The sequence below is a fragment of the Eubalaena glacialis genome, chromosome 8 (assembly GCF_028564815.1).
Source record: "Eubalaena glacialis isolate mEubGla1 chromosome 8, mEubGla1.1.hap2.+ XY, whole genome shotgun sequence".
NCBI classification, from domain to species: domain Eukaryota; kingdom Metazoa; phylum Chordata; class Mammalia; order Artiodactyla; family Balaenidae; genus Eubalaena; species Eubalaena glacialis.
Genome location: NC_083723.1, coordinates 124,514,028 through 124,525,529, shown reverse-complemented (window position 1 = coordinate 124,525,529; position 11,502 = coordinate 124,514,028).

Genomic DNA, 11,502 nt, shown 5'->3' with positions numbered 1-11,502 from the left:
GAAATAAGGTCTTAATAGAGGTAATCAAGTTAAACCAAGCTCATCAGAGTGGGCCCTAATCCAATATGACCAGTGTCCTGTTAAAAAGGGGACATTTGGACACAGAGCCATGCATAGAGGGAGGATGATATGAAGAGTGAGAAGATGGCCATCTATAGGCCAGGAGAGATGCCTGGAGCAGATCCTTTCTCACAGCCACAGTAGGAGCTAACCCTGTTGACACCTTGGTTAAGACTCCTAGCCCCCAGAACCACAAGACAATACATTTCTGTTGTTGTTGTTTTTAAATGAGCATCAACTTGAGTGTTGGGGGCGGGGGGGGGGGGAGGAGCAACCTGGGAAAAGCTCTTGGATTTCCCCAGATTCTTAATTGCCAGATTCTTTTTTTTTTTTTTTTTTTTTAAAGATTTATTGATTGATTGATTGCTATGTTGGGTCTTCATTTCTGTGCTAGGGCTTTCTCTAGTTGCGGCAAGCAGGGGCCACTCTTCATCGCGGTGCGCGGGCCTCTCACTATCGCGGCCTCTCTTGTTGCGGAGCACAGGCTCCAGACGCGCAGGCTCAGTAGCTGTGGCTCACCGGCCTAGTTGCTCCACGGCATGTGGGATCTTCCCAGACCAGGGCTCGAACCCGTGTCCCCTGCATTGGCAGGCAGACTCTCAACCGCTGCGCCACCAGGGAAGCCCTATTTCTGTTGTTTACGTGCCCAGTTTGTTAGTAACAGCAGCCCTCGTAAACTAGGACAGCCAGCGTCTCTTGTGGCCGGTAGGTGCACTGGGTTCGGCAGGGCGGCTCTTGCTGAGAACTGAAGAACTGAAGCTTGACTGGATTGGTCCAAGACGGGGCCCGTGCGCGGCTGTGGGAGGGGAGCTCAGCTGGGGCTGTCAGGTGGAGGCCCCCTTGTGCGTCTCCACAGGACGTGGGCTGCTTCCAGTATGGCAGCCGAGTGCCAAGAGCACGACTACAAAAGGCAGGCAGTGCAAGTTAAGGTGTTTGCTCGTAACTGGCGCAGTGTCCCTTCCGCCATATTGCATCAGTCAAAGCAATCCCACTGCGCCCACCCAGGCTCGAGGGGGTGGAGCAAGAAGCAGAGACGTGACCAGTGCAGAAGAGCACGAAGAATGGGGGGTACTGCTGAGCTCATCTTCAGAAAATATCCTCTGCCACCTGCTCAAATCCCAGCCACAGCCCCTTTCTTTGACCATTTGAGGCTCCCCCGTTTATTCTCCCAATCTTCTCTGCAGTATAGTCAGAATGATCTTTTTCTTTTCTTTATTTCTTTCTTTTTTTTTTTTTTTGGCCGCACTGCAAGTCTTGCGGGATCTTAGCTCCCCGACCCGGGATGGAACCCGGCCCCCTGCGGTCTTAACCACTGGGCCTCCAGGGAAGTCCCTGTTGTTCCTGCTTTAATAGGTAATGTAATCCGAAGAAAGGGAGACGGAAGGACAGAGGAAGGAGGCGGGGAAGGAGGGGACCAAAGTCCATGTGTGTTACCACACTGACCACTAAGATTGATGGATTGTTCAGTCTCACAGGACGTTCTCTGAAAAGCTACATAATCTACATTTCAGGATAATCTTTCCGTGGCAGAAAGAGGGAAGAATTTATTCACTGAGTCCAGAGTCCCACCTTCGGGGCTGTATGTGCATTTGGTGCTGAGCAGGGCCAGCTGGCAGCATCGACAAGGACCCCCTAGGGACAGAAGCTGGGAGGTGCTGTGAGGGCATGAAGGTGATCAGGGCCCTTGCAGGCCTGACTGTAGGAACAGGAGCAAGAAGCAGATAGGTCAGGAGGATGGGAGGCAGCACACAAGTGTCTGATGCATGAGTCTTCTTTCATCGTCATCGCGGCATGGGAGCATGGGGGAGCTTAGCTGGGATCAAACCCGGGCCCTCCGCAATGAAAACGCCGAGTCCTAACCACTGGACCGCCAGGGAATTCCCTCATTGTCTTGAAATCTGTATTACTTTCTGAAGGCTGTCTTAACAAATTATCACAAACTGGGTGACTTACACTCAATAGGAAGCCAGCAGGGTTGGTTCCTTCTCAGGAGCTGAGAGGGAGAGTCTGTCTGTTCCGCGTCCTTCTCCTAACTCCTGGTGGTCACCAGCAACCCTTGCTGTTCCTCGGCCTGCAGCTGCAGGATTCCAGCCTCTGTTCTGTCTTCACATGGCATTTTCCTCTTTGTGTGCGTCTGTCTCTGCAACTCTTCTCTTCTTGTAAGGTTGCCAGTCGTATTGGATTAAGGGCTCACCCTATTCCAGAATGACCTCATCTTCATTTGACTAATTACATCTGCAATGACCCTGTTTGCAAATAAGGTCACATTCTGAGGTTATGAGAAGGACATGAATTTAGGGGGTGGGGAGACACTATTCAACACAGTACAATATGTTTATGTATTTTTTAAACTAAACAGTGTTATTTAGAAATTGAAATTTTAAAAATGTTACCAAAACACAAACCTCCCAAAAGGAAAGTCATGTTGGATGTGAGGGTGATACGGTTGCTTCGCCTGTCACCCCACTGCTTGCCTGCGCAGGTTTCATCCATCCGAATGGACACAGACTCTCCTTTCTCTTATCGTTCCTAGTATAAGCCCCATTGTCAAGGATCTATGAATGGCTTAGTCTCCTACTAATATCCGCCAGGTTTTTGTTTCTAACTAATGTTTCAGACAAAAATTAGTTTACTTAATGGAGTTGGCAAAATAGTTTGGAAAAAAATCCTAGAAGCAGTAACCTAGACCAGTGGTTCTCAAAGTGTGGGCTCTAGACCAGCAGTAGCAGCACCACCTGGGAACTTGTGAGAAATGCAGATTCAGAAGCACCGAACTGGAAAATCTGGTAGAGCAAGCCTTCCAGGTGGCTGTGATGCACGTGCAGGTTTGAGAACCGCTGGCCTAGATCAGCTACGTACATGGCGGTAGGATCCCGCTTAAAGCTGGAGGAGAACTCTTCATGTTACAATTTTGACTTCTTTCCATCCAATATGAAAACCATTTGCGAGGTAATATATGTTTCTGCTGAAGCAGAAAGTTCTCAATAAAAAGGTTTCAAGTTTTTGGTTTCAGGACACTTTATACTGTTAAAAATTCCTGAGTCCCCAAGGAGATTTGTTTATGTAGGTTATATTTATCAATATTAGAAATTAAAATTGAGAAAAATTTAACACCTTTGTTTATTAACTCATTTTATTTATTTATTTATTAAAAATTTATTTATTTATTTGTTTTTGGCTGCGTTGGGTCTTCGTTGCTGTGTGCGGGCTTTCTCTAGTTGTGGTGAGCGGGGGCTACTCTGTTGCGGTGCGTGGGCTTCTCATTGCGGTGGCTTCTCTTGTTGCAGAGCATGGGCTCTAGGCACGTGGGCTTCAGTAGTTGTGGCACGCGGGCTCAGTAGTTGTGGCTCGCAGGCTCTAGAGCGCAGGCTCAGTAGTTGTGGTGCATGGGCTTAGTTGCTCCGCGGCATGTGGGATCTTCTCGGACCAGGGCTCGAACCCGTGTCCCCTGCATTGGCAGGCGGATTCCTAACCACTGCGCCACCAGGGAAGCCCCTATTAACTCACTTTAAAGGAACAATAATAAACCCCTGGCATGTTAATTTAAATAACACATTTTATGAAAAATAATATTTTCCAAAACAAGAAAACATTGAGAAGAGTGGCATTGTTTTAGAGTTTTGTAAATCTTTTTGCTATCTGGTTTAATAGAAGACAGCTGGATTCTCATATCTGCATTCAATCTACTGCAGTATTATGTTTTGGGCTGAATTATAAGAAAATCTGGCCTCAGCTACATAGTTGCAAAGAGAGGACCTCACAGACCCCCTAAAAGGGTCTCCGGGATCCCAGGGGTCCTCTGACCACACACTGAGAACTGCTGTGCTATAGAAGGGTACATCTTAATAAAAATGGGACAGTGGTGGGGAATGGGAAGATTTACCCTGAGAGCTTTGTGTTAGTAACTGTTCACAATTCAGTCATTTTCATGATACTACAATTGGAGGTTGGAAAATTCTCTACTTGTCAATTCTTCCCCATTTCCAGCACAGCATAAAAATATACTTAAATACCTTAAATAGTAAAATGAAATAAAGGGCTAAATTTATCATTTAAAATACAGTTGTTTGGGAATTCCCTGGTGGTCCAGTGATTAGGACCCCGCTCTCCCACAGCCGTTGCAGGGAGCATGGGTTCAATCCCTGATCGGGGAACTAAGATCTTGCAAACCTTGTGGCACGGCCAAAAAAATAAAATAAAAATAAAATACAGTCGTTGGTATTTAATGGAGAAACTGTGTCTAATCATTTCTCTGAGAATTAAAAGTATGAATAAATGTATATATATTTTTCAATCTGTAAGTTAAGTAAGACACATTCAGACATAAACTGTGATTCACAGTTTAAACATTTATTTTTAAAATATATGAATTGAGGGACTTCCCTGGTGGCACAGTGGTTGAGAATCTGCCTGCAAATGCAGGGGACACGGGTTCGAGCCCTGGTCCGGGAAGATCCCACATGCCGTGGAGCAACTAAGCCCATGTGCCACAACTACTGAGCCTGCGCTCTACAGCCCACGAGCCGCAACTACTGAGCCCGTGTGCGTAGAGCCCGTGCTCCGCAACAAGAGAAGCCACCGCAACTAGAGAAAGCCTGCGCACAGCAACTAAGACCCAACGCAGCCAAAAATAAATATTTATTTTTAAAAAAATAATAAAATATATGAATTGAATAATAAAAAATAAAATTGTAGACCTAAACAGGATAAAGATAAAAAAGGCAACTTCTTTAGCAGCTAAGGAAACTACCTCAGCAAGGTTCAAATACTTGACCAATTTAATTTACAAATTAGTTGAAACTCAGCTTATTTATTTTTATTAATTTTTATTTTTATTTTTTTAACATCTTTATTGGAGTATAATTGCTTTACAATGGTGTGTTAGTTTCTGCTTTATAACACAGTGAAATCAGTTATACATATACATATGTTCCCATATCTCTTCCTTCTTGCGTCTCCCTCCCTCCCACCCTCCCTATCCCACCCCTCTAGGTGGTCACAAAGCACTGAGCTGATCTCCCTGTGCTATGCGGCTACTTCCCACTAGCTGTCTATTTTACATTTGGTAGTGTATATATGTCCATGCCACTCTCTCACTTTGTCACAGCTTACCCTTCCCCCTCCCCATATCCTCAAGTCCATTCTCTAGTAGGTCTGCGTCTTTATTCCCATCTTGCCCCTAGGTTCTTCATGACCATTTTTTTTTTTTAGATTCCATATATATGTGTTAGCATATGGTATTTGTTTTTCTCTTTCTGACTTACTTCACTCTGTATGACAGACTCTAGGTCCATCCATCTCACTACAAATAACTCAATTTCATTTCTTTTTATGGCTGAGTAATATTCCATTGTATATATGTGCAACATCTTCTTTATCCATTCATCTGTTGATGGACACTTAGGTTGCTTCCATGTCCTGCCTACTGTAAATAGGGCTGCAATGAATATTGTGGTACATGACTCTTTTTGAATTATGGTTTTCTCAGGGTCTATGCCCAGTAGTGGGATTGCTGGGTCATATGGTAGTTCTATTTTTAGTTTTTTCAGGAACCTCCATACTGTTCTCCATAGTGGCTGTATCAATTTACATTCCCACCAACAGTGCAAGAGGATTCCCTTTTCTCCACACCCTCTCCAGGATTTATTGTTTGTAGATTTTTTGATGATGGCCATCCTGACCGGTGTGAGATGGTATCTCATTGTAGTTTTGATTTGCATTTCTCTAATGATTAATGATGTTGAGCATTCTTTCATGTGTTTCTTGGCAATCTGTATATCTTCTTTGGAGAAATGTCTATTTAGGTCTTCTGCCCATTTTTGGATTGGGTTGTTTGTTTTTTTGATATTGAGCTGCATGAGCTGCTTGTAAATTTTGGAGATTAATCCTTTGTCAGTTGCTTCATTTGCAAATATTTTCTCCCATTATGAGGGTTGTCTTTTCATCTTGTTTATGGTTTCCTTTGCTGTGCAAAAGCTTTTAAGTTTCATTAGGTCCCATTTGTTTATTTTTGTTTTTATTTCCGTTTCTCTAGGAGGTGGGTCAAAAACGATCTTGCTGTGATTTATGTCATAGAGTGTTCTTCCTATATTTTCCTCTAAGAGTTTGATAGTCTCTGGCCTTACATTTAGGTCTTTAATCAATTTTGAGTTTATTTTTGTGTATGGTGTTAGGGAGTGTTCTAATTTCATACTCTTACATGTACCTGTCCAGTTTTCCCAGCACCACTTATTGAAGAGGCTGTCTTTTCTCCACTGTATATGCTTGCCTCCTTTATCAAAGATAAGGTGACCATGTGTGTGTGGGTTTATCTCTGGGCTTTCTATCCTGTTCCATTGATCTATATTTCTGTTTTTGTGCCAGTACCGTACTGTCTTGATTACTGTAGCTTTGTAGTATCGTCTGAAGTCAGGGCGCCTGATTCCTCCAGCTCCGTTTTTCTTTCTCAAGATTGCTTTGGCTATTCGGGGTCTTTTGTGTTTCCATATAAATTGTGAAATTTTTTGTTCTAGTTCTGTGAAAAATGCCAGTGGTAGTTTGATAGGGATTGCATTGAATCTGTAGATTGCTTTGGGTAGTAGAGTCATTTTCACAATGTTGATTCTTCCAATCCAAGAACATGGTATATCTCTCCATCTATTTGTATCATCTTTAATTTCTTTCATCAGTGTCTAATAATTTTCTGCATACAGGTCTTTTGTCTCCTTAGGTAGGTTTATTCCTAAATATTTTATTCTTTTTGGTAAATGGGAGTGTTTTCTTAATTTCATTTTCAGATTTTTCATCATTAGTGTATAGGAATGCTAGAGATTTCTGTGCATTAATTTTGTATCCTGCTACTTTACCAAATTCATTGATTAGCTCTAGTAGTTTTCTGGTAGCATCTTTCGGATTCTCTGTGTATAGTATCATGTCATCTGCAAACAGTGACAGCTTTACTTCTTCTTTTCCGATTTGGATTCCTTTTATTTCTTTTTCTTCTCTGATTGCTGTGGCTAAAACTTCCAAAACTATGTTGAATAATAGTGGTGAGAGTGGGCAACCTTGTCTTGTTCCTGATCTTAGTGGAAATGGTTTCAGTTTTTCACCATTGAGGATGATGTTGGCTGTGGGTTTGTCATATATGGCCTTTATTATGTTGAGGAAAGTTCCCTCTATGCCTACTTTCTGGAGGGTTTTTATCATAAATGGGTGTTGAATTTTGTCGAAAGCTTTCTCTGCATCTATTGAGATGATCATATGGTTTTTCTCCTTCAATTTGTTAATATGGTGTATCACATTGATTGATTTGCATATATTGAAGACTCCTTGCATTCCTGGAATAAACCCCACTTGACCATGGTGTATGATCCTTTTAATGTGCTGTTGGATTCTATTTGCTAGTATTTTGTTGAGGATTTTTGCATCTATGTTCATCAGTGATATTGGCCTGTAGTTTTCTTTCTTTGTGACATCTTTGTCTGGTTTTGGTATCAGGGTGATGGTGGCCTCGTAGAATGAGTTTGGGAGTGTTCCTCCCTCTGCTATATTTTGGAAGAATTTGAGAAGGATGGGTGTTAGCTCTTCTCTAAATGTTTGATAGAATTTGCCTGTGAAGCCATCTGGTCCTGGGCTTTTGTTTGTTGGAAGATTATTAATCACAGTTTCAGTTTCAGTGCTTGTGATTGGTCTGTTCATATTTTCTATTTCTTCCTGGTTCCGTCTCAGAAGGTTGTGCATTTCTAAGAATTTGTCCGTTTCTTCCAGGTTGTCCATTTTATTGGCATAGGGTTGCTTGTAGTAATCTCTCATGATCCTTTGTATTTCTGCAGTGTCAGTTGTTACTTCTCCTTTTTCATTTCTAATTCTATTGATTTGAGTCTTCTCCCTTTTTTTCTTGATGAGTCTGGCTAATGGCTTATCAATTTTGTTTTTCTTCTCAAAGAACCAGAAACAGCTTATTTAAAAACAATTTGCTTAATAAAAATTATTTCATTGCCTAAATCCTGAAGTAGATAGTGCCAATGGAGAAAATCTTAAGTGAGAGAGTTTTATGAGGTTAATTTTGAACTCAGTAACAATAATAGCTGATATTTAGTGGTGCCAGGAATCTTACGTACAGCATATTATTCCATTTTCACAAGAACCCAACTAATATATGTCTTGGTCAGTTCAGGCTGCTCTAACAAAGTACCATAGACTAGTTAGCTTAGCAGGTTCTGGAAGCTGGAAGTCCGAGATCAGGGTGCCAACATGGTCGAGTCCTTACAAGGGCCTCTCCCAGGTTGTGAGTGGTAGTTGTCCCCTCACAGGGCAGAAGGAGTGAAAGAGCTCTCTGGGGGTCCCATTTCTAAGGGCATGAATCCTGTTCATGAGGGCTCCACCCTCACGTCCTAATTACTTCCCAAGGCCCCACCTCCTAACACCATCACAGGGGGGTAAGGATTTCAACATGTGAATTTGGGGAGGACACAAACATTCAGTCCATAAGAATATAGATATATTTACCTCATTTTACAGATCAGAGAAGTAAATAAGTTTAAGCAACTTCCCCACAGTCACACTGTGTGAAAGAGAGGAAGCCATGTCACTCTGATTTCCAAATCCATACTGTGGACAACACTGCCTCTCAACAAAGTGTTTGTTTAATTTCCTATTTTAAAAATCATATAACTCACTTAACTTACCTGGATCTCAGTTTTTGCTTCTGTAAAGTGTGAAGGTGGACCCATCTCTAAAAAAAGTAATAATTTATGAAATTCTCAAATAAGCTTGTCACTTCATTTTTGTAGATTGCATCTGTCAATTTATAGATAAGATAATGTTGCATGCCATTTCCGCAGCAAAACAAAATAAAGACTTAACGTCTGTTTATACTTCAATTATTGTTGCTTTAAGTCAGAATTGCAAAGGCTATATCAAACCTCACAGGGTTTTAAACACAAAACCTGGAAATATCACATAAAAGTCTGGATTTCCAGCTTGATGGGAAAATTGAAAGACCAGGCACCGCTTGTTCCACATTCTAAAATGGAAATAACTACCCAGAGGCGAGCAGCAGAGACCCTCATGAGTCCATTGTAGTTCCTACCCCTTCCTGCGATACCCCCAACACGGAGGCCGAATTTGGCCTACTTCACTCATTAACTCAAACTGCCTGTCCTTATTATAGTCGTGTGAGTTTTCAATCCCTGGTGTAAGAAAATATACAGTTTTTAGGAATGGTAACAATATGCTACTGTAGGCTGCGCTTGGATTTATATATGAAATTGCAAGGTCAGTGTATTCATGGATCCAACTGACATGAAATTAGAAAGACCTCCTACCTCAGTAATGCCCACATATGGTTGTCAGGAACACCACGTGAAAAACGTGCAGGTCTGTGTATGTTTCTGCTAGAGCGTCAGTTCTCAACCTTTGAGAATCTCTGGATATTGGCATAGGAATATGCATTTTAACAAATTCCCTAGGTGACACTTATGTATACTCAATTTTTAATAACATTGTCCTGGGAAAGCAAGTAATTAGCTTTGACTATTAAAGTAAAAGCAGAAAGGTAATTCATTAATTGGCAAACTGTTTTCCTTGCAGTGGTCCTCTGGCAGGACATGTTAAATTGGAAGAAAATTCAGAGGAGAAAAAAGATCACTCCTAGCTGGAAAGATCAGGGAAGGCTCTTGATGAATACATAGGATGCAGACGTGCGGAGTGGAAGGAAGGGTGTTTCAGGGAACAGAAACTGCGTGAGCAGAGGTTCAGAGGCAGGAAACTTGGCAGCACGTCCAGGGAAGGGCAAGCAGTTTGTTTTGGTCACCGTAAAGCATTCCTTAAAGGGAGTCATGGGTATAAGCTTGACCAAGGCACACAGCAGCTGGAAGGTTTCTGAAATGAGAGCTGATATGATCAGAACCGTATTTGGGAGAATTTGTCTGGCATGAGTCGAGTGGAGAAAACAAGAGGTGCTTTAATGATGCTTAAGCTAAAGGGACACTACTGGGACAAGAAAGTAAGAGAAAGATCTGGAGACACTCTGGGGGTAAGTCATAGACTGGACTTGCAGCACTTTGGTTGCAAAGGGCAGAGTGATTCAGACATGGCCCCAAGGCCCGGACAGGCAGTTCTCAACCTTGGCTGCGTGTTTGAATCACATGACCCTCTAGGTCATCACAGAGCACCGAGCTGAGCTCCCTGTGCTATACAGCAGCTTCCCACTAGCTATCTATTTTACACATACATTTTTTTAAATAAATTTATTTATTTTATTTTATTTATTTTGGCTGCGTTGGGTCTTCGTTGCTGCACACGGGCTTTCTCTAGTTGCAGCGAGCAGGGCTGCTCTTCGTTGCGGTGCGTGGGCTTCTCACTGCGGTGGCTTCTCTTGTTGTGGAGCACAGGCTCTAGGCGTGCAGGCTTCAGTGGTTGTGGCACACGGGCTCAGTAGTTGTGGCTCATGGGCTCACTTGCTCCGCGGCATGTGGGATCTTCCCTGACCAGGGCTAGAACCCGTGTCCCCTGCACTGGTAGGAGGATTCTTAACCACTGCGCTACCAGGGAAGCCCTACACATGCATTTTTAAAATAAGGTTTCCCCCCATGCCATCCTATATGCCGCTGAGTTGAGACGCCCCTAGCGAGAGCAGCTGAAATGGAAGTGTCAGAAGTCCAGTCACGGACAGAAATTGGGAACACAGGACATGTTGGTTCGGGAGGAAACAGACAGTCCTTCTGGGCTCAGTGAGTCCAAGGAGTTGGTGGCATTTCCAGGTAGAAGAGCCCAGTAAATGTTGGAATTGCAGACCAGGAGGTGCTGAGAAGGTTAAATCAGAAAGGTAGACCTGGGATTTCCCAGGTGGCACAATGGTTAAGAATCCGTCTGCCAATGCAGGGGACACGGGTTCAAGCCCTGGTCCGGGAAGATCCCACGTGCCGCCAACAACTAAGCCCATGTGCCACAGCTACTGAGCCTGCGAGCTGCAACTACTGAAGCCTGCGCGCCTAGAGCCCTTGCTCTGCAACAAGAGAAGCCACTGCAATGAGAAGCCCGTGCCCCGCAATGAAGAGTGGCTGCCACTTGCCACAAATAGAGAAAGCCTGTATGCAACAACGAAGACAAAACACAGCCAAAAATAAATAAATTAAAAAAAAAAAAGAAAAGAAAAGAAATGTAGATCTAAGAATTCAGTGCTTAGAGGTGCTAAGTGAAAACGGCTGTTCGAAATAGTGTTTGAAAGTAGGTCGGGCATTTGGCAAACAGTAAGTTACAAAATTGTCATGGGAGACAGAGAGAGACAAAGATGGGCCCTTGCTAGAACCGGAGGGGTATCGGTACATAGGGACTCAAGAAAGCAGACCGTTCTAATGTTTAGCACTTGAACTCCCTCCTTCCCTCCCTCCCTCTCTCCCTCCCTGCCTTCTCCCTTTTTTTTTTTCTTCTCCCTCATTTTGAGGATTTTCATGTTAGGAA